The sequence below is a fragment of the Lissotriton vulgaris genome, unplaced genomic scaffold (assembly GCF_964263255.1).
Source record: "Lissotriton vulgaris unplaced genomic scaffold, aLisVul1.2 SCAFFOLD_3397, whole genome shotgun sequence".
NCBI classification, from domain to species: domain Eukaryota; kingdom Metazoa; phylum Chordata; class Amphibia; order Caudata; family Salamandridae; genus Lissotriton; species Lissotriton vulgaris.
In genome coordinates, this window is record NW_028242767.1 from 115,924 (window position 1) to 136,280 (window position 20,357).

The following is a 20,357-nucleotide window of genomic DNA, read 5'->3' on the forward strand; positions in this document are numbered from 1 at the left end:
ATACAGGATTGTACGAGCACCACCTGGAGGCCGAGACCTCGGAGATAGGCGAATATTTAGACCCGATCCCCTTGCCGAAAATGGATATCGAGGAGGCGACAGACCTGGGGGGCCCCATCACCTTGGCTGAGATAAGGGGGGCAATTAAACACATGGCGCGGAACAAAACACCAGGGGTGGATGGGCTGCCGGTGGAATTCTACGCCAAATTCGTGGATATATTGGCGCCCAAACTGCTGACGGTGTATGCGGAGGCGAAACAGGTGGGGTGTTTACCTGAGTCCATGAGGGAGGCACTGGTGGTCCCGCTGTTGAAGCCGGGAAGGGACGCGTTAGACGTGACCTCTTACCGCCCGTTGTCAATGCTGACAGTGGACTATAAGATCTTGAGCCGCATCCTGGCTACCAGGCTCCTGCCGCAGATGACCACCCTGGTGCATAGGGACCAAGCGGGATTCATTCCGACTAGGAACACCTCGATGAATATTCGTCGTTTGGTCCGGGTCATGGATGGTGCTGCGTTATCAATCCAGGATCCAGTGGTTCTAGCAGTTGATATAGAAAAGGCGTTCGATAGCCTCGAATGGGACTACTTGGATGGTGTGCTGTTGAAGTTTGGGGTTGGCGAGGGATTTCGGAGTTGGACGAGGGTGCTTTACTCGTCGGCAAGGGCGCGGGTGTGATTGGGGCCCATAGTGTCTACGGCTTATCCGGTCTGTAGGGGGACGCGGCAGGGCTGTTCGCTGTCTCCTCTGCTGTTTGCTTTGGCGATGGAGCCGTTGGCGGCTCAGGCACGCTCTGGCGCGGTGTATAACGGGATAGCGCAGGGACCCGAGTCGCATTACATATCGCTATACGCTGATGACCTGTTATTATACCTGGCGGATCCTAGGCGAGCTCTAGAGGGAGCGGTGGACTTGCTGGGTAGATTCGGGCGGCTGTCAGGCCTCAGGGTGAACTGGACCAAGACCTGCATATTCCCGCTGCGGAAGAGTACGCTCTGCCCACAACTTACCAGAGAGGTGGTGTGGGAACCCTCCTGTTACACCTACTTGGGGGTGCGAGTCTACCATGAGGCCACGGATCTCTTGGAGGGGAACGTGGAGCGCTGTATTCGGGCGCTGAAGGGTTGCATGGACTTTTGGGCCTCCCTCCCGCTATCCGTGTTGGGTCGGGTGGCACTGCTGAAGATGGTGGCACTCCCGCGGCTCCTTTATTATTTTCGAACGCTACCGGTGTGGATCCCGCAGAAGCTCTTTAGAGACCTGAGGACTTTGGTGATGGGCTTCCTCTGGGGCCACGGACGGCGCAGGGTAGCGCTGAATACTCTGACTAGGCCCAAGGCCGAAGGGGGGATGGCCGTCCCCGATTTTGAATTATACTACTTGGCAGCGCAACTCCAAGTATTAACGCAGAATGTGGCCAGAGAGTTCCGGGGTCCTGACCACGAACGGGGAATTGGCATCCAGAGACATGTTCTGTCCTATATCATCCTGCAGCAGAAACTGGATGTGAGGGAGCTCACGGTGGAGGAAAGGACGCTGAAGTCGTGCTGGAATAGGAGTTTGAAGAGAGCGGGGAAAAGCCGGCCATATGCGCCAGAGATACCGCTGGGAATGCTGACTGCGCTACCCCATGGGGGCGATTGGTCCCAGTTGTTGATGTGGGAGGAGCTGGGCCTGCAGATGGTGGGAGACCTCTATATTGATGGGGTGTTGATCCCGTATCAGATGTTGCATGAACAATTTGGCCTACCAGACGGAACCTTCCTACTGCACGCGGCTGTGGTGGCTGCGATGCAGCAGTATTGGGGGGGGCGGGCTGGCAGAGCCGGAGGTGACCATGGCATGCCAATACGTGGTAATGGCGGCGGGCACCGTTAAAGCAGTGACGTGCCTCCATGCCAGAATGTTGAATGAGGGACTGGAGCCCTTGCTGGTACTAAAGTCGCGTTGGGAGGTCAGTATAGGCAAACCCATACCAGATACCATCTGGAGCCACGTGTTGCGTAGGACCTGGAAGGGAACGAGGAACGCGAGATTTCAGCAGGTCCATTTTTTCATTGTCCATAGGGCGTACTTGACCCCGGAAAGGTTGAGACGGCACTTCCAGGTGCTTGATGCCGTATGCCCGCGGTGCGTGGCGCCGGAGGTAGAACTAGATCACCTATTGTGGGGATGCCCGAAGCTGGGGGAGTATTGGCCGGAAGTGGGGGAACTCCTGAATGCTGTCACTGACAGGGAAGTAGACTTTGATATGGCGGCGTGCCTGCTCCTTTGGTTCCCGCATACTAAGAAAACTAAAATAACGAGCAAATTTATTCATTTGGGGATCATGCTGGCACAACGTGAAATCACTTGGCATTGGAAGTCCAGAGAAGGCCCGTCAGTGAGGAGATGGAGGAATGAGCTGTTGAAGTGGTCAGGGTGCGAGAGCGTGATCAGGATGTGTCAGGCTACTAGGACTGGTAACTAGAAATGTCTGGAGTTGGCAAGGTCCTGGGAGTCAGTGGTTCAGGCGCTGCGGGACTACATGACTGACGATGCAGAGGGAGAATAAAGAAGGGAGAATATTCCATGTGGATTGAATGTTGATGTGTGGATCCTGATAGGTGACGTACCTCAGCGCTAGGAAAGATTATGGGTGCCCGCATTAGCAGCAGTTGGGGAGGGAGGGGGGATGTTTGTTGGGTATCTGGTTTAGCACCGCAGAGTAATCTATTAGACCCGGCCGGGCTTAGTAGGAGGTGCCCAGGAATTGTTGGGTGCGAACGAAGATGCGATCTGGGGACCGACGGTGCGGGGGGGGCGGGTGTTGAGGGGTAAAAGCAGATACTACACACGATATAACCGACCGGACGCCCCGAGAGGGCACACACTGAGGCATAGACCAGGGAGCGGAAATTGAAGCGCCGCCTAGCCTCCAGGATGTGGGCTAATTGGCTGTGTAATGTGTTTCTACAATGTTACCTGTCGGGATGCTGCAAGTGTACTGGTTGGTCTTTTGAGCTATCTTGTCTCTAATTCTGCAATAAAAATATATTTAAAAAAAAAAAAAAAAAAAAAAAGGGTTTGCCATGCCTGCCCTTCCTTGGGGGCATTACATGCTTGCCATATCCATTGTCAGTCTGTAGTATGCACTGACCTTGAGGTAGTCTCCTTGCAGCACGGCATGAAACTCTAATCATGTGTGACTATTTTGTGTAATTTTATTTTCCCTATTGTTTTATCGATCTGTTCTCATAATACATGTTGTCTATCTCTTCTAACCTCTTGCAGGTAACTTTGCATTCTGAGACGCACCTGCCCATCCACTGAGTCTAGTCAAAGCTATGGAAAATTGCTAAGAAATGTTATTCATTGTGATCCGAATGTAATAAATTCTGTGTTCAAGGTGTGAAAGACGTCGGCAGGCAGCAAGGATACATCACAGTGACGGACAGTGTGAACACTGTGACAGTGTGCAGGAAGTGCAGTGAAAGGCTGTGAGAGGCACAGCAACAGTATGCTTGGTGCAGTGTTCGAGGCTTAGAGAAGCACAGCAACAGTATGTGTTTGTAAGAAGGTGGTTCTGACCATCTGTGCCCCCCAGATTTGTCGCTTTTTGAATACCTGATTTTTTAGCTTTTACTGTGGGAGAGCCTCATAAGATGGGACTCACCCATTGTAAACTCATAATAAAATGGACTGCATGTGGATTTCGCCTGTGTCCCCCACGCACTGCAGCCAGGGTAAGGGGCACCGGACTGGTTACATGTGGACACGTGTGCACCTGTGTAAGGGCTGCGTGGGGGAGATTCCTGTCGGGCGCAGACCAGGAGCTGGTACAGATGGAATGGTGTGGCTGGGATTATGTAGTAGAGTTAGGTGATGACATGGAATAGGCTTTATAATGTGGGGAGACACATGTAAGGGAAAGTCAGTGTGCTTAACTGTTTCACTGTAGGAACACTCCATTATTCTCCTATGGAGACAGAGACCACATGGGGTAGTTTCAGTTCCCCAGGGCCAACAAACTCTAGACACGCACCAAAGTACACATCAAGTTGTCCAAAAAGAATACTTCTGCTGAGTACAAAGCCATATCTGTATTACTTGTGGGTCATCCAGAAATGTCATATTCCTCTGACTCAGCTCATAACCAGAGCCCAGCCCATTGTGACCCTGTCAGGCTGGATTAATTACCTTCCTCCCTGAGCTGTAGCATCTGAAGGCTAGCCCATCACTGCAACCATTCTCAAGGGCGAAGGTCTTCTGTCCAGGAGGGAGAGATGAGGTGAAGCTGCAGGGTATCAATCAGCAGCTGTCACCCGGTGCCCGGCACCAGGCCTGCTACGGGGCCGGGCCATGAAGTCAGCAAGGTGGGGAAGTGGGCTTTTGAGATACCATGTGGCATGAGACGCCTGGACTACGTCATCTAGAAGTATCCCAGAGGGCTGGCCACCAGGAACGAGAGGAGGGCAAGATGGTCGAAATCGACAGCACGGGCCGAGATGTGCCCCAACCCCCGGGAGTAGGTGACCTTTTCTCGGACCGACAACGAAGCATGTGGGGCTCCGCCGCTGGCCTTTGATGTGCCCCCGGGGTGGGTCAGGTCCCAGGGGCTGTCCCCAGAATAAAGAGATGTCGGGGGCTGCCGTAGTGCCCCCCAAGAGGGTTCCTACATGGCCCAGGCTCTCAAACCAGAGCCCCACTGAAGTAAAGTCGGGAAGCGCCATCATGCTCCCTGTGAAATGGCCCCCAGGGGCCCAGGAGCCTGCCCTGGGCACAGACGAAAACTGAAGCCGGGGAGCGCCGTCGCGCCCCCGTGAAGTGGTGCCGGGGGGGGGGGACCCCATCTCTGGGCCCCGCCCAAGAAGAAGACGGGGAGCGCTGTTGCGCCCCCCTGCCACACCCCTCGGTGAAGAGATTCTTGGGGCCCGGGACCCCATCTTCGGGCCCTGCAGAAGAAGAAGTTGGAGAGAACCATTGTGCTCCCTGTGAAGGTGGGTGGGGCCCAGGACCATTTCCTGGGCCCCAGATGCTGGAGAGAGGAGGAGGGAGTGCCACTGCACTCCCCGCAGTGGGAGGATGGAGGGGGGAGTGCCATCGCACTCCCCCGAGGCCCCACAGGGCCGGCTGTGGAGTCTGTGTCTGCCCGCAGGAGTGGGCAAACCAGAATGAAATGCCAGCTGCAGCACGCCAGGGTGCTGGCGAGTCGGGGAGCCAGCAAGAGAAGCTGGGGTGGGTTCCTCGAGCTGCTCTCCCACTCACCTGCCCGCAGGGTGCCCAGGTGGGACCGGGCCCCTGAGAAAGTGGGAAAGTGGCAAAAGGCCACCAATGAAGGCAGTGCGGCTCTCCCCGGAGCAGCAGGAGAGCTGATGCTCAGTTATTCAGGAGCAGGGGGAAAAGGGCCCCATAATGCCTTGCAGGGCACAGGGTCGGACTGGGAAACAAAACTGGCCCTGGCAAACTGCTCGGCTGCCCCCTCTAGTGATGCCTTTTAGGAGCTGTGATTGACTTGCATTACACCTGTTATCACATATGATAAGTACCTGTCATTCTAAGTGATGCCTAGACATGTATTCTTGCTTCTGCATTAGTTGAACAACTAGACTGTCAGCCACTGTGATTTTAGTGTGTTTATTGTAAGGTCAGTATGAGATGCTCTCAGTCAGGTTTATGTGTCACTATGGCAGGTGTTCCAATTATAAATGCTTGTTGTTGGGATGGGCCGCCACTGGGGTGGTGCCAGTGGGAAGAGTCCTTGCTCCAGGTTATGGTCAACCCACTGCCTCGGGGGGCAAGATGATGTTCATACATGTGAGAGGTAGTACTAGAACCCCCCCCTCCCCCCCCCTCGCGGGAGGGGTGGTAATGGGTACGCAATGTCAAGAAGTATTTCCAAGCGCTTATTTATAGTAGTGAGGGACAGCACAAGGCGGTGAGAAGCAAAGTGGCAGGCTGTGAGGAAGCACCGCGATAGACAGTAGGAAGCACGGTGATGGGCTGTGAGAAGGAGAGTGACATGCTGTGAGGAGCACTGTGACAGTCTGTGAGGAAGCATAGGGGTAGGCAGTAGGAAGCACGGTAATTAGCTGTGAGAGACAGCACCAGGATGTGAGCAGCAGAGTGACAAGCTGCAAGGAAGCACGGGGATAGACAGTAGGAAGCACTGTGATGGGCTGTGAGAAGTCGAATGATATGCTATGAGGAGCACCATGACCGTCTGGAAAAAAGCACGGGGTAGGAAGCACGGTTATTAGTTGTCAAGGACAGCACCAGGCTGTGAGAGGCAGAATGTAAATGTGTATTTATATAGCGCCTGCTACCCAGATGTCTCGTAGCGCTGTATTCATACCGCTGTGGAACCCTTCCTGGCTTTCCTGTGAGATGTCCACTCCTGGGCACCCCCAAGGTGAAGCCAGGCATCCAAGCGCTGCTGGGGCCATTGTGGAGATTAAGCAAGCTATTGCCTAGAGTCACAGAGTGGGACCCATGATTAGACTAGGCACCGAGGCGAGAATTATCAGGTCCGAGGAAATTGAGTCCAAGAGCCGCTGACGCAGGGATTGAACCCTGGTCCTGGGCCAGACCTCTGCATCAGGGTCTGCCGCTCTAACCATTGAGCCACGCTTCTCCAAAGTGTCAGGCTGTGAGGAAGCACAGGGATAGACAGTAGGAAGTACAGTGATGGGCTGTGAGAAGCCATATGATATGCTGTGAGGAGCAGTGTGACAGTCTGTGAGGGAGGACAGGGGTAACAGAAGGAAGTACAGTGATTAGCTGTGAGGAACAGCACCAGGCTGTGAGAAGCAGGGTGACAGGCTGTCAGGAAGCACAGGTGTAGAGAGTAGGAAGCACAGTGATGGGCCGTGAGAAGCATACTGACAGGATGTGTGGGGCATCGTGATAGCAGTGTCTCCACACATGCCAATAGGCGCGATTCAGGCGCAAGACTCCCAAATATTGAAAGATAAAAATTGAATTGAATTGAATTGAAAATTCCATTTATATAGCGCATAACCACCCGAAAATGCATTTCTTTTAGCAGTCTCCCGTGTGAAATTGACTCTGCTTCAACATAAATCAACGGGAGAAATACATTCTCCAATGTATTTTTAATCTCAAACTTCCCTCTAAATTGTTGGCATGGAGTGAGTGTGATCTTAAGGACTTTATGGAGCAACTTTGAGTTTTATTACAAATTATGTCGCGAATGCAAGCCCTATTTGGCCTATCAATAGTGAATTCTTAATTACAGTTAAGATACAAAAATACACAGAAGGGGGCTAACGGGAGAGTTCACGTTGCCAGGGGCCCCTTGGAAGGAGGGGTCCCTGAGCCACTGTCCACTTTGCCAGTCCCTTGCCTGCTTTACACTAGTTGTGAGGGACCCAGTGACAGGCTGCGGGGGCCACAGTGTGACAGGCGTGAGGGGAGCTGCAGAGTGACAGCCTCCTGCCCAGCGGGGGGGGGGGGGGGGCACGTCATGTGTGTCACCCCATGGATTACATGATGACGAGAGTTAAGCACCTATCACGCCGGCCCCAGACGCACACGCTCCTGCTCGTACCTGTCGCCAGACCCCGGGGTGCCGCCAGCCAGGCCCTCCTGAGGGGAGCCCCCCGCGCGGTGCCCCCCAGGCCTCGCAGCGCCGCCGCCATCATTACCGAGGACACCGGGCCCGGGCAGATTCAAAGTGCGAGCCCAGAGCAGGGCCGGAGCCGCGACACAGAAGACGGACGCCGCCAACGCGGCCGCCATTTCGGAGTGGTAAGTGAGAGGCCGGTTCCCACGGGCAGGGCCTGGAATTTATAGGGAAAAACCACTTATGCACATGATATACAGTGAACCAACATATATAAACAGACACTTATCATAGTGAGGCGCTACATTTAATGTTATTACTTATTGTACTCATATAAAATATAAGAACATTTTGAGGCATTAATTAATTCTATTTAGTTTGTTTAAATATTATTATTCAATGATTAGTTGTTATACGAGTAAATTGGTAAAGTTTATTTCAAAATGCACTGCATACTTACCTTACGGTACAGATTCAATAGTCCAACGCACCATTTGTCCTTCTTTTCTACCTTGAAATATCCGCGTGGGGGTTTCGGTTTGTTTTGACTTTTAAATCCGTCAGTCTGTTTTCTGTGTCTACATACACAATGACAGCTCGAGGAGAGTGTGGGTTGGGAAGCACGTGTCTGAATGACATATCAAGGCAGCACGGAGTTTATTTTGACTTGACATGAGTTTAAGTCCATCTTTTAAGTAACAGTCAGGAAAGATGTACTATAAGTACACAGAATGTGTTTTTTTACTTTGCAGTTTTGTGTAGGCATTGGTCGGGGAGCTTTGGAGTTGGTGGTCCCCCAGTGCCATAATTTTTGTTGGCACCCCTCCACACAACCTTATTTCGGTACCTATAACTCATGCAGTAAACAGAGTTGATTTCATGCTTATTTATGGGCTCAGTGTATGCTGTTCTGGGCGCATAACATTTAAAATGTAGTATTTACTGTAGTCCCTAAAATAAGAAAGACATTTCGTCTTGAGGCACACCGTACAGAAGGGAAAGAATGGCACATCGAGTATCAGAGTTAGTAAACACACTGCTGCCAGGCATTGTGTGGCGCAGACAGTGACAGGTGCAATACTGTGTGAGGCACAGCCAAGTGCATGCTGCTTGGAAGAGTGAGACTTTGAAAACAAAATGCAACAGACTGACATTTGGAGCATTCAAGATCCAAAGAGAAAGTGTTAGAAGCCTAGGCCCTTGTGTATCAGACCTTTTCAAAGACAATGAGGACAGATCCAAAAGGAACATAGAGGGACATGAGTTCCGAAGAGAGCTTGAGACTCAAACTTAGTTCCTAAAGTTGGCAGCTCTTTTAGGCCACATATTCTATATTGGACACTCACATTTGTCAGATGGCAAGACTGTATGTATCGAAAGCTGTGTAAAAAATGCAGAACAGATTGAACACACCAGGGCAGCAGCATAAAACTGGTAAGGATCAGACTGCACACACTAGAGCAGTTGTCTAAAGAGAGACCAGTTGACTGTACACACCAGCACAGCAGTGTAAAATGGGGCTAAAAGCAGACTGCATATATCGGGATTGTAGTATTCTCTCCATTTCTATTACTTGTGGTTTCTATGGAACTTAGAATGTTCTGTATGAGGGATTCCTGTAATGTGAGTTGCTGGCTGTTAGCTGATGGTTAGGGTGCATATGAATAAACCTAATCTGAGGATTGCATTCTTTTCTGTATTTATTCATAACTTTTCATTGGCGACGAGGACGGGGTGCAGGAAAAGTGAAGAGCACCTTAACATCAAGCTAAGTACTTTTCAAAATTGAATGACTGGAATCTTCGTGGAAAATTTGATATATGTAAAAGCAGGATAAAAAACGATTTCTGGGATTTTACATTTAAACCAGTGTGCGTGTGAATCCATGTATAAACTTCCCCAGCAGCAGTAGTTTAAAAAGGGAGGCTTTAAGGTTCCCCAGCGGCTGTAATTTAAAGACGTGCAAGGGAAGGTATTGGAGAAATACATATATATATATATATTTTTTTTGGTAAGCATATGTGGAATAATTTCAAAGAAGGAAAATCAAAATTAACGAGAGTAAAAGAGGAAACAAATTACTCTTTGAAGGGATGAGGAGTTGACCGTTACCGTTTTTCTTTGCAAGAGGAGCTCTTTTCTGGTCGGGAGTTTGTAACAAGTGATGACGCAATAGAATCAGGTTGTGGGATTCGGTGAACGGCTAGCGAGGAGCAACGCGTGAAGTGTCAACAAAAGACGCTGAGTGAGGAACACGTCATTACGCAGGAGTGGAAAAAGGTTGTTGTGTGAGGAAACGTATTTGCGCACTGAAAGGAAACGTGAAACTGTCAACAAAAGACGCTGCGTTTGGAACACGTCATTGCGCAGCAGTGGCAAAGGTCGCTATGTGAGGAAACGTTTGTGCGCACAGGGAAGAAACGTGAAACTGTAAGAGATCGTTTTGAACCGAGACATTCTGTATGAAGGAATATTTATATTCTGTTAGAAGATACCCAGCGTGAAAGGAACGCTTTTGGCGGATTGCGTTAGTACAAGTTGTTTATTTCTTAAAAAGCATCGTAAGAAGTGGGAAGTGCATCTTGAAAAGTGACTAAGAATTTTAGTATTAGGCAATTAATACATATTTAATGTTGTTGTAAAATGATTTTCACTTAGGTGTATGAAATACAATAATATTAGTACAGGAAGGAAACATTTTTGCATTTACTTTTAATGTTTTTTTTTACTAAAGCTATGACAAGTAATATTTAGCTTAGTTAAATGTAAAAAGCAATAGTTTAAAAAAAACATTGTATAAGAAGGTTTAATATTTCAAGTCTAAAGTGCAGAATGTGACCACACCTCCATTTTTCTTGAATGATCCAGGTTAGCCAAAAGTCAAATGGAGTAAGTGGAAAAAGATATTTGCACATTATGCAAAGGTATGTGGTACTAATTTAAGTGCGGAAAGAAAACATTTGTTGTTGTTACATTTTCTTGGGGGTGAGGGGCGGAAGGTGCTTGAAAACGTACCAGATTTGTCGCAACAAGAGCAAAGGGGTTTGGATGAATATGAAGTGTGTTTGTTGCAATTAGATAAACATTATCTACCACGTGTGAGTACTATTATTGAAAGATATCATTTTGGGAAGCGTGAACAAGAAAAAGATGAGTCAGTGGAAGAATATATAACTGCTCTTAGGAAATTGTCTTCTACCTGTAAGTATGGTGTTGCGAATGAGGAACGTATTAGAGATCAATTTGTTTTGAAGTGTAGAGAGGATAAGATCAGGGAAGAATTGTGGCTCAAGGATGAACCACCTTTGGAAGAAGTAATTGGTATAGCAAAAAGAGTAGAGCATATGTTGAAATGTGTAAATGAGTTAAAAAATGACAAAGGTAAGACTGAAGAAAAGGTGGAAGAGGTTAAGGAGGATGTTTCTCAAATTAAGGAGGTAAAGCCTGTTCTAAAAAATATGAGTAAAGAGGAGACTAATGTGTCTAGTATTACCTGTTTTAGATGTGGAATGTCCGGTCACAAGGCTAACTCAAAGTTTTGTCCAGCTATGAGTTTTGTTTGTCATGGATGTGGTAAAAAGGGTCACTTTGTAAAGTTCTGTAAAGCAAAGGAAAGGAAAGTGGTAAACAAAGAGATAAAAGAGGTTATATGTCAGATTAAAGTGGAAGATCAGAAAGATCATCCCACTGGTATGATCAAGATTAATGATACAAAAGTAGAGGTGAAATTTGACTCTTGCGCACGCATTACTATTATTTCAAAAGAAATGTATGAGGAACATTTTAAAAGTAAGAATAAGCTTAGTAGAATGGATGTGTGTCCAGGTGGATATGGAGGTGCACCCATTACCATGATGGGTTATTTTAATGCATCCATTGAGTTGGGGAAGAGAATAACGGTGGGTAAGATCTATGTTTCAAAGGTTGGTGATTGTTTGATTGGGTGGCCTCATCAACGTTTATTGGGTGTAATTTTGAATCCAAACTCTGATCCTCAAGTGCAGATTCAAGATGTTGAATCAAAAGCGAATACATTTATGGAAGAATTTCCTGAACTTTTTCGTTCAGAATTAGGATGTTTAAAAGGTTATAAACATAGTATAAAATTGAGAAAAGATGCTGTACCTGTTATTGCAAAAGTTAGGAGAATTCCATTAGCAATACAAGAGAAGGTGGAGCAAGAACTAAAGAAATTGCAAAATCAGGACATCATTACCACTGTAGAAGCAACTGAATGGTTGGGGCCAATTTTTGTCGCTAACAAACCCAATGGCGAGATAAGACTGTGCTGTGATTTAAGGTCTTTAAACAAGGAGGTTGTAATGGATACATTTCCTCTGCCTAATATAGATGAGCTCTTAACATCCTTAGGTGACTCGAAGGTGTTTACAACTTTAGATCTAACACAGGCATACCATCAAATAGAGTTGACACAGGAATCACAAGATTTAACAACATTTATCACGCCGATGGGTGCTTTCAAATATAAAAGAATGCCGTTTGGTCTTGTGTCAGCTGCGTCCGTTTTTCAACGGGTCATGCATTCAATTTTGAGAGGGATAAAATCTGTAAAATGTTATCAGGATGAATTATTAATATATGGTGTAAATCAACAAGAACATGACAAGTCTCTAAGAATGGTGCTGAGAAGATTGGAAAATGCTGGTTTAACATTGAAATATGAGAAATGTAGATTCTCTGTCAATGAGGTGAATTATTTGGGACATCATATTTCAGCAAATGGAATCACACCTAGAAAAGAGCTGGTTGAGACCATTGAGAAGCTGGTATCAGCAAAAAACAAGGAAGAAGTTGTTTCTTTTCTTGGAATGGTTGAATACTATGGAAAATTTATAAACAATCTAGCAGGTAAAACAAGCAATTTGAGAAATCTACTAGGTAAGAATAAAGAATTTAAGTGGACAGATGAATGTCAGAGTGAGTTTAGTGATGTTAAAAAGGATTTGATTGATGCTCCAGATTTGCAAGCATTTGTACCTTTTGAGGAGACTTTTATGGTAATGGATGCCAGTTCGAAGGGTGTGGGTGCTGTTTTGAAACAAAGAAGGAATGGTCAAGAGAAACTGATTGCTTGTGCCTCTAGGAGCTTGAGGGGCGCTGAACTGAACTATTCGGTTATAGAAAAGGAGGCTCTGGCTATTTATTGGGCACTAAGAAAGTTTAGGAATTTTCTATGGGGTATGAAGTTCATAGTCTGTACAGACCATAAGCCTTTAAGAGATATTTTTATGATGAAAGGTTTAGATAGTGTTTCGTCAAGGATTCGAAAGTGGGTTATTGGTCTTCAGGAGTTTAATTTCAGTATTGACTAAATACCAGGAATTGAAAATGTATTTGCTGATTGTTTATCGCGTTTGGTGGATGAGGTTCAGGGTGTTGATCATGAAGATGAAATATGTGAGAATGAAGTAAATGTATGTGAGATTGCCTCAGGTGCTATACTTGAAGATGAGTGGTTGGAGGAAATTGGAAAGGATTCCGAAATTGGGAAAATAATTGCTAAAGTCAAAGGGGAAGTTAATTGGGATGGCTCTTTTGGAAAAGTATGGCATTTGGTTGAAAATGAGTTGTCGGTGGAGAATGGTATTCTTTTGAGGGGTACGAAGTTAATTCCTCCAAGTTCTTTGAGGAGAAGATTGATTGAGGAGGCTCATCAGGGTCATCTAGGAATTGTTAAAACCAAGGAAAGAATTTGGTGTTCATTTTGGTGGCCGGGGATGGATCAGGAAATAGAAAGAGAGGTGAGAGAGTGTTTGCAATGTAAGGTAAGCGACAACATTTTAATATCACGCATGTGAGAAGTTGGCCTGATAGGTAGTGTTTCCAATTCTGGAACCACTGGTTATCAGTCCAAGCAAACCCCAAAGATGTCAGGTTGTAAGTCAACCTTGTAGACAAGCTATCCTAGTGGTAGCATGGACTAAGCAGCCTTAAAGGCTTAACTTAAGAGGTCGTGTTAAGCGAGCTTGTTTTACCACATACAATCCTGTAATCAAATGAAAGGACACCACACAAGTATATATTATAAAAATATATGTATTTATTACTAAATTACTCCCCAGTACTCTTTATGAGGAAAGGGGCACAAGCGTTAAATCAAAAGCACTGTTACACATATAAAGTTGCACGTTTATGGATGAGGGCGGGTGGCCACTCAGACCATATATCAAAAAAGTGGTATAAGTAACACTTTACGAACAATGGTTAGGCCTAGGGCCTAGAGATTCGCTGGGAGCAGTCAGGACAAGCAATGAAGAAGTCGGGAGTAGCCCACAGGAGACGGATGCAGCACGGAAAGTGCAGCGCGCACCAATGCACTGTCAATGGTGCGTAAAAGTCAATTAAAGTGAATAAAAAGATACTTCCGCTGAACCTAGGAACACAAAACTTTAGACACAGACCCTAGAGGTGTGTACCAGTGTAAAGACACCGGCGTTGCAAAGTTACCTCACCCACAGGCCGTGGGTGCACAGGGTCGAAGTGGCGTCGGGTTCTGTCACGCAGGTTCTGGGTGCTTGGAGCTGTTGCAGCTGCAGGCGCTGTGAAGCAGAAGTGTCCGGTGCGATCCAAGGGTGGATCGATGTAGAAAAGTACCTGAAAGCAGAGGGGACAGAGTCTGGGTCACTCAGCAGTGACCAGGGTGGAACCAGGACGGAACCAGGCAATGTCGGGCGCAATCAGGCGGTTGTCGATAGGCTTCTCTCCGCTGTCACGTGGGCTCTGGGGCATCTGCGACGTCCAGGAGCAGGTCACGATCTGTCCCACGTAGGCTCTCGCCGTCAGCACCGTCGGCTTGAAGATTGTAGCAAACAGCACTTGGCAAAAGCAATCCACGCGGAACCGGGAGATTGCTTATCACTCGAACCAGGAGGGTCAGAGTGGGTGCTCCTTTTCACAGGAGCTGGTGCAGATCTGGAGCAACCAGAAAAGCAAGTCGTATTTCGAAGTTCGTCGGCACAGGGGCCACAAGCCAGCTGGCAAGTGACCGGGCCAACGCGTCGAGCGCACACAAGCAGAAGGGCCCCACGCAGCACTCGTCGAGTGTGGAGGGGTGAGCTTTGGTGCAAGTGGAGCTCGGGGCTGGGGCTTCTCAAACCCCGGTGTACAGCTTCGAGGGTCACTCGTGGGCCGCACGGTCAGCGTCTCGTGGCCTTTTCAAGATGGCGTGCCCCACGCTTCCGGTCGCCTCCACGGGTCTCAGCTCTGCAGGGACTGTGGATCGGGCAGGTAGAAGGCAGGCAAGCTTGATCTCGTCGATCTCTGTCGCTCGAGTTCCGGCGGGAACTGCAACAAAGCAAGGGTCGAGGGCTGGATGGTGCCTGTTTGCACAGGGTGGTCACTCCTTGACCACAAGGGAGATTCTTCAGTCTTCTCACGTCGTGTAGAAAGTCGAAGGGTCCAGATTTCGTTTCTTATGTTTCTTCAGGATGATCTGAGGTCCGTTGGGACTGCTCCCCCTCTTATTCGAATCTAGGGGGTTGGACATCCTGCTAGGTCCCCTCCTATGGGTGGGACCCAGGAAGGGGGTGGTTACACCCCTCTCCTTTGATCCTGGCCGCGCTGGGACAGGGGCTGGGAGGCCCCAGAACCGGTTTGGCCGGATCCTGCAAGGGGCAGCCTTGTGCTCCCCAGGCAGTGTCTGGTTTCATTGAAACCTCCCTACTCCAATCCACTATCTCCTGTCTGGGGTGGTTTGACACCGCCCTGTGACAGGAAACTCTTTGTCCAGGCCTCCTCTGCCGGGTTTCGGTCAGCAGCAGGAGGTCAGACCCGTGTCTGTGGCAGGGGCATCCATTTTGTGGATCTGAGGCTCATTTTAAATCAACCGCGTTTCAGTAAAGTAACATGTCTTCTCCCTCTAGAAGGGTGGAATGCTGTCCCCGTCGCCAGAACTGGCGAGGGGATAGTATTCCAATTCGTATGACACCTTACACGACATGTTTTGATAAAGCCAAACCAAAGTTGCTATATAACCGCGAGGATTATAATGCGCTTAAGAGTATATGGTATGGCATTATCCCGGATCAGCTTAGGGAGTTGTTCCCGACAGCTGCAGACAGGCTCAGCTCATGCCAGAGCACCATCTCACATAAAACCACGCACTCTGCCTCCAGGATTGATGAGGCCTTCCATAGGAGTGGCTTACAGGCTATATATGTGTCCAGATATAGGTTTAGATATAGGTATACTATATCTAAGCAAGGGGTGATTACACCCACTTGCCCCAGCTGAGTGATCAGCCAGTTGTGTCAATTTAAGAACCAGCCAGGGGTGGCAAAAGCTATGCTTCAGCCCCTGGTAGGCCTTGGTGGCACCTATGCCCTGGGCACCTATAGTGCATGGTACAGGGGCTGACAAGGAGTCCATTTCCAATTGTGGTATGTACCTATAGCACATGTATTATAAATTTAGAGAGAGAACAGCAGGCTGGGGGTCTGATTAGCAGGCCCACAGCCTCAGTAAGTCGAAAACCAGTGAAGCAAAAAAACAAAAATTGGGGTGACCATAGGATAGCAGACCCTACTCTCCTACATAACCCCCCCCCAAACGCAGGGACATTAAACTTAACCTTGACCAGATAAGTCTTCATGTTCTAAGTGGAAGTACCTGGAGAGACCATCTGCATTACCATGGTCAGTCCCTGGGCGGTGCTCCACTGTAAAGTCCATCCCCTGTAGGGAAATGGACCACCTGAGCAGTTTGGGATTTTCACCCTTCATCTGATTTAGCCACAAGAGGGGCTTATGGTCTGTCTGAATTAGGAAGTGAGTACCAAACAAGTATGGCCTCAACTTCTTCAGGGCCCAAACCACAGCAAAGGCCTCCCTCTCAATAGCTGACCAACGTTTCTCCCTGGGGGTCAGCCTTCTGCTAATAAAAGCAATGGGCTGGTCTTGACCATCTTGATTAAGTTGTGAAAGCACAGCTCCCACCCCCAACTCAGAAGCATCTGTCTGTACAATGAACTGTTTGGAGTAGTCAGGACTCTTCAGGATAGGTGCAGAGCACATGGCCTTCTTCAGGTCATCAAATGCCTTTTGACAGCTAACTGTCCACTGAACCTTTTTGGGCATCTTCTTGGATGTCAAGTCATTCAATGGTGTCACAATGGACCCATAGTTCTTTACAAATTTTCTGTAATACCCAGTCAGGCCCAAGAAGGCTCTGACTTGTGTCTGGGTAGTTGGAGGAGTCCAGTCCTGTATGGTCTGGATCTTGCTCTCCAGTGGTTGAACTTGACCCCCACCTACTAGGTGGCCCAAGTACACAACCTTGCTCTGCCCTATCTGGCACTTAGTAGCCTTGATAGTCAGGCCTGCCTTTTGCAGGGCCTCCAGAACCTTCTTCAGGTGGATCAGGTGATCCTCCCAGGTGGAGCTAAAGACAGCAATATCATCTAGATATGCTGCACAAAAGTCATCCAGCCCAGCAAGGACTTGGTTCACCAACCTTTGGAAAGTGGCAGGTGCATTCTTCAAACCAAAGGGCATTACCACAAACTGATAATGCCCACTAGGGGTAGAGAATGCTGTTTTGGCTTTTGACTCTTCAGCTAGTCTGATTTGCCAGTAGCCAGCTGTCAAATCAAATGTGCTCAGAAACTTGGCAGAAGCCAATTTATCAATGAGCTCATCTGCTCTTGGAATGGGATGAGCATCTGTCCTAGTGACAGCATTGAGACCTCTGTAGTCCACACAAAACCTCATTTCTCTCTTCCCATCTTTGGTATGAGGTTTTGGCACAAGGACCACTGGGCTAGCCCATGGGCTCTCTGATGGCTCAATCACTCCAAGCTCCAACATCTTTTGCACCTCAGCCTTTATACAATCCCTGACATGGTCAGGTTGCCTGTAGATCTTATTCTTCACAGGCAGATTGTCACCAGTATCCACCTCATGGGTGCACCAGCTAGTCTGACTGGGTGTGAGTGAAAACAAGTGTCTGTGGGCCTGCAACACCTGTCTGCAGTCCACCTGTTGCTGCTCAGTGAGGCTGCCTGCCAAGGCTACTCCATCAACTGAACCATCATCAGGGTTCTGGGAAAGCAGGTCTGGGAGAGGGTCACTCTCTTCCTCCTGTTCCCCATCTGTGGCCATGAGGAGACTCATGTCCTCCCTGTCAACAAATGCTTTCAAACGATTGACATGGAGCACCCTGTGGGGGCTCCTAGGGGTGCCAAAGTCAACCAAGTAGGTGACTTCTCCCTTCTTTTCAATGATAGGGTAGGGTCCAGTCCATTGGTCCTGGAGAGCTGCTGGCCCCACTGGGTCCAACACCCACACCTTCTGCCCTGGCTGGTACTCAACCAGAACAGCCTTTTGGTCATGCCAGGCTTTCTGTAATTCCTGACTGGCCTCCAGGTTTTTGGATGCTCTCTCCATGTATTCAGCCATCCTGGAGCGGAGACCAAGTACATAATCCACAATGTCTAGTTTAGGCTTTTTGAGAGGTAACTCCCATCCTTCCTTCACCAAACTCAATGGACCTCTTACAGGGTGGCCAAACAAAAGTTCAAAAGGGCTGTAGCCAACCCCCTTCTGTGGGACCTCTCTGTAAGCAAAGAGCAAGCAGGGTAAAAGGATGTCCCATTTCCGCCTAAGCTTCTCTGGTAAACCTTTTATCATTCCCTTTAGGGTCTTGTTGAACCTTTCCACAAGCCCATTGCACTGTGGATGGTAGGGTGTGGTAAACTTATAGTTTACTCCACACTCTTTCCACATTGCTTTTAAGTATCCAGACATGAAGTTGGTACCTCTGTCTGAAAGAACCTCCTTTGGAAAGCCCACTCTTGAGAAAACTGCAATGAGGGCTTTTGCCACCACAGGAGCTGTGGTGGTCCTCAGGGGAATTGCTTCTGGGTACCTGGTGGCATGATCCACTACCACCAGTATAAATCTGTGCCCAGATGCTGTTTGAGGATCCATGGGACCCACAATGTCTATTCCAACTCTTTCAAAGGGTACCCCCACCACAGGTAGTGGTATCAGGGGGGCCTTTGTTGTGCCACCTGACTTACCACTGGCTTGGCAAGTGACACAGGAGCGACAAAACTCCTTGACATTTTCTGACATGTGAGGCCAGTGAAAGTGTGGAACAAGCCTGTCCCAAGTCTTGTTCTGGCCTAAGTGTCCTGCAAGGGGAATATCATGGGCCAAGGTAAGAAGGAAGCCCCTAAACTTCAAAGGTATAACCAACCTCCTGGTTGTGCCAGGCTTGGGGTCTCTAGCCTCTGAATAAAGGAGTCCTTCCTCCCAATACACTTTATGGGTACCTTGAGCATTCCCTGCAGCCTCAGCAGCAGCTTGCTGTCTGAGGGGTTCAAGTGAAGGGCAATCTAATTGGGCCTGCCCCAGGTCTGCCCTTGAGGGTCCCCCTGTCCCCAGAAACTCAACCTGATCAGGTTCAAGCTCCTCAGAGACAGTCTCCTCTTGGACTGCAGAATCAGTTTCCTGTGAAACCTGATCCTCAACCTGGGGCAAGTGGGAAGGCACAGCCTTAACCCTCTTGCTCCTTCTCTTGGGTTGTGGTTGGTCTATTGTTTCAAGATCCACCACTGGTTCAGGAAGGCACTTCTTAGCCTGAGACCTTGTCACTGCAAGGACATGAGCTGAAATCCCTAGCATTTCTGCATGAGTCCTGTACTCCACTTCTGACCAAACTGAGCTTTCAAGATCATTGCCTAACAGACAGTCTACTGGGAGGTCTGCACTCACAACAACTTTCTTTAGGCCATCTACCCCTCCCCAGGAGAAGTTCACAACAGCCACACTATGGGAAGTAGTGGAGTTGCTTGCATTGGTCACTAGGTAACTTTCACCTAGTACAATTTGTCCAGGGTCCACAAAGCCAGGTGCCACCATTGTGACACTGGCACAAGTGTCCCTGTAGGCCTGAGCCAGTTTCTCATTGATTAAGGGAGTCTGCCTATATTTGCCCAGGTTACTGGGGCTTACTGCAGTGGGCAAAGATATGTCCACATCATATAGGAGAACTGCCTGTGTGGGGATTCTGACTAGGCCAGATTCCACCTCAGTACCCAGGGTCAACCCTACTAAACCCTTTGGCTGTGTACCACCACTGCTGACTGTACTAGGGGGTGCAGTTGCTTTAGGAGCTGCAGTGGTGGGGACTGGATTTTTCTTAGTGCATTCACTGCCCCAGTGTGAAACTGATTTGCAGGTATTACACCAAGGTTTCTTTGGGCCATCGTTCTTCTTTTTCTTGTTTCCATTTTGGGAACCCCCCTCCTTATTGCTAGTTTGGGGGCCTGAAGACTTCTGGTCCTTTTCTTTATCTTTCTGATTCCCACCCTTCTGGTCTGTTTTCTTCTGGTCACCTTGGTTCTGGTTTTTCTGCTTAATCCTTGTTCTGACCCATTTGTCTGCCTTCTTTCCCAATTCTTGGGGAGAGGTCAAATCAGAGTCAACAAGGTATTGATGCAACAGCTGGTTCTGACAGTTATTAAGGATCTGTTCTCTCATCATAAGATTGTACAATCCTGTATAGTCTGAAACTTTACTTCCCTGCAGCCAACCCTCCAGAGCCTTAGTGGCACAATCTACAAAATCAGTCCAGTCCTGAGTCTGTGCTTTTTGGGTGTCTCTGAACAACAACCTGTATTGCTCAGTGGTTAGGCCAAACCCTTCAATAAGAGCACTCTTCAGAACAGAGTAGTTTTTGGCATCCTCAGGTCTAACAGTGAGGAGCCTGTCCCTCCCTTTCTCAGAAAAGGAGTACCATAAAATTGCTGCCCACTGATCCTCAGG

At 48.4% G+C, this 20,357-nt stretch overlaps 1 long non-coding RNA gene across 1 annotated transcript in view; it reads right to left on the reverse strand.

Annotated features, from left to right (window-relative positions):
- Positions 1–7,691, reverse strand: part of LOC147668849 (uncharacterized) — a 112,211-nt gene extending 104,520 nt beyond the window's left edge. Inside the window, exon 1 of the long non-coding RNA XR_015303795.1 lies at positions 7,555–7,691. This is a non-coding gene — a long non-coding RNA (uncharacterized LOC147668849). The remainder of the gene's footprint in view (positions 1–7,554) is intronic.
- Positions 7,692–20,357: the final 12,666 nt, after the last annotated feature.